Here is a 2,871-nt window from a genome sequence, read left to right as displayed (position 1 = left end):
CAATAAAAGAAGAAACTAAAAATTTCGCATAAAATACAATAGAAGACTACAAAACCATTCAAATAAGCTTATCAACAAACTTCTCTTGAAATCAATAACGTACACTAGACTCAAGAAACGTAAAATAATGAAAGCATAATTAAACCTCAAGATAACAACCATTTAAGTACCCATAAATTTCAAGACTAACAAGGAAGGTACCCCAACCCGAACTCACCGATTTTGACAATTCCTGTATATGTTGCAATACATTAAAAAATCAAGAGATTGGTATTTTTTTATCGGCGGAAGAACTTATTTAAGGAGTGAAATCCACCCTCAAAGTTTACACCCAAAAACTTTTTTTCAAATAACTTTCTTCTAGTCAATATTTTTTAGTAAACCAAAGTGAATAATAACACAGGCCAACAAAATTTCAAAAATGGAAAAACCCAGAAACCAGACAGTATAGTACATTCCCAAATGTTTTTGGTGCGCTGAAACCGAATCTGACCTCAGAATTGCTCCATCACCCTGGGTTATCGAGAAATCCTAACCTGAAAGTTCAGAAAACACGATTTTTCACTATATTTCGCGTAGTATTACGTCGTAAGCCAATTTTATTTTAAAAAATGAGTAACGCTATCTCAAAGTACTACTCTTACCCTTCAAAACTCTTTTTTCAGATTTAAAAAATCTTTTTTTTCCATCGAGATATCGTAGATAGAATTTGAGTGATTTAGCGATTTCGTTACAGCACGAAATAGTGGCGAATTTCCGAATAAGGAGTTATAGTGTAATTATATGTTTTTTGGGTTACTGAATCCAAATTTAACGTCAGAATGACTCTATAATCTCAATTCCCTTAACCCTAGAGCCCCATAACCTGCGACGCTGTAACCCCTGACCGACATACTCCAAAGTCCTTAACTCTCGAGCCCTTTAACCTGCTGCGGTATAACCCCCGACCCTCACACTCCAATTTCCTTAACCCTCGAGCCTTTAACCTGCGAAGCTATAACCCCCGGCCCTATCGAGGGTTAAAGAAATTCGGGTTTGGTGGACGGGGAATACCGCTGGGTCAATGGAACAACGATAGACGTCATTTCTGCGGTAAAAGAAGTTAGAAGAATTTGTGTCTGTGATAGAAAAATTCATATCCAACTTACGTATACAAGTACAATTTACGTTTACATACAAGTGTCTATAACTTGCGAAATCGATCGGCTAGGATTTTTAATCTTACATTTTTCTGGTCTACTAACGATGAAGAAAGTATCTACGTTAGCAGATATCGGATTCACTTAGGGCCTACATTTCCTTACTTGAGGACAACCGTGTATGACATTGCTCAAAAACTACAAATTTTTGTGTTCTACTCTTCATCCGTGTTAGAGATCGTGTTTGAGCGGCAAGCTAAAGGAGAAGTCACTGGAATTAAATACTTTCTATTATTTCTCATATAACACTGCGTGCAGTACTTTTACTAATCTTTATTATTACTTTGTCTTCTAGAAATTTAATTATATTTACCCATTTCGTTATTAGAATAAGTTTATAATATTACTCGTGATTTTCAATTAACTTATAAGTTATTGAAGATGTCGGCATGTAGAATTCCATGCAAAGGAAAAATCGAATCCTTTTGTAATATCTGCGGTAAATTTGAGGTAGCTCGACTTCGTCGATCAATCACTGATATCATTCAAGATCAGTTTGAAGAATGTTACGAGACACCTATGAAGAATTTAAACAAACCTTGGGTTCCCAAATATATTTGTGAAGACTGTCGCCGAAGTTTGAAAAACTGGAATAAAACCAAAACTGAAGTTGTTCTCCAACCAACAATATGGCGTGATCCTAAAAATCACCATGATGACTGTTACTTTTGTAAATGTGATACTTTAGGTTTTAATCATAATAACAAAGCTTCTCTCCTTTATCCGAACGTTTCTAGTGTAACAGCAGCTTAGTATGGAAAAATAGAAAGAAAAAAAAATTCTGATTCTGAGCCAAAAAAACTTCAACCAATAGAAGTTCCGGTAACAGACAAAAGTAGTAGTAGAGATGAAGAAGATTTTTCTGATTCAGAAAAGTCCAAACTTTTCGACCAAAATTCTTTGGATGATCTGATCCGTGATTTGAATCTTCCGAAAGATTCTTCAGAACTCTTAGCTTCAAGACTAAAAGAAAGAAATCTTTTATTACCTGATACAAAAGTTTCTATTTACAGGAAGAGAGATGTTAATTTTCGGCCATATTTTACTTGCGTGGATAACCTTGTTTACTGCAACGATATAAAGCATCTCATCAGTTTATATGGAGTGCAAGGAGGTTATAATCCAGAGAACTGGCGACTCTTCATGGATGCATCTGTACAAAGTCTCAAGGCAGTACTTTTGCACAATGGGAATGAGTATGCAGCTATTCCCATTGCTCATTCCACTGTGATGAAAGAGTCTCACGATAACTTCCGATTCCTTCTTGAGAAAATCAATTACAATGAACACAAATGGCTCGTTTGTGGCGATTTCAAGATGATCAATATACTTCTTCAACTTTTTCAAACATGAGTGGTCAATTATTAAATTTGGAATAATTACAATAATTATGAAGGAATTAACATTCGTTTGTTTATTAGTAATGTCGAATATTATGGTGTGATGAAACGTTTGTGTACAAAAGAGTAAGATATTGTAATTATCAAATTTAATTTAACATATGGAAAATAAATATCAAAACTGAACCAAATTAAATGACGTTATTAAATTCTTCAATTTTATTCATACGTTGAAATACTTACAACTACTCGAAAACAACTACTTTTACAACTGTAATACTTAGAGTTGAGAATACTTTCAATTAAGAAAACAAGATAAAAATACTATCAAA

This window comes from Phymastichus coffea, unplaced genomic scaffold (genome assembly GCF_024137745.1).
Source record: "Phymastichus coffea isolate CEN01 unplaced genomic scaffold, Cenicafe_Pcof_1.1 PCOF00022, whole genome shotgun sequence".
Taxonomy (NCBI): Eukaryota; Metazoa; Arthropoda; class Insecta; order Hymenoptera; family Eulophidae; genus Phymastichus; species Phymastichus coffea.
This window is presented reverse-complemented; position numbering follows the sequence as displayed.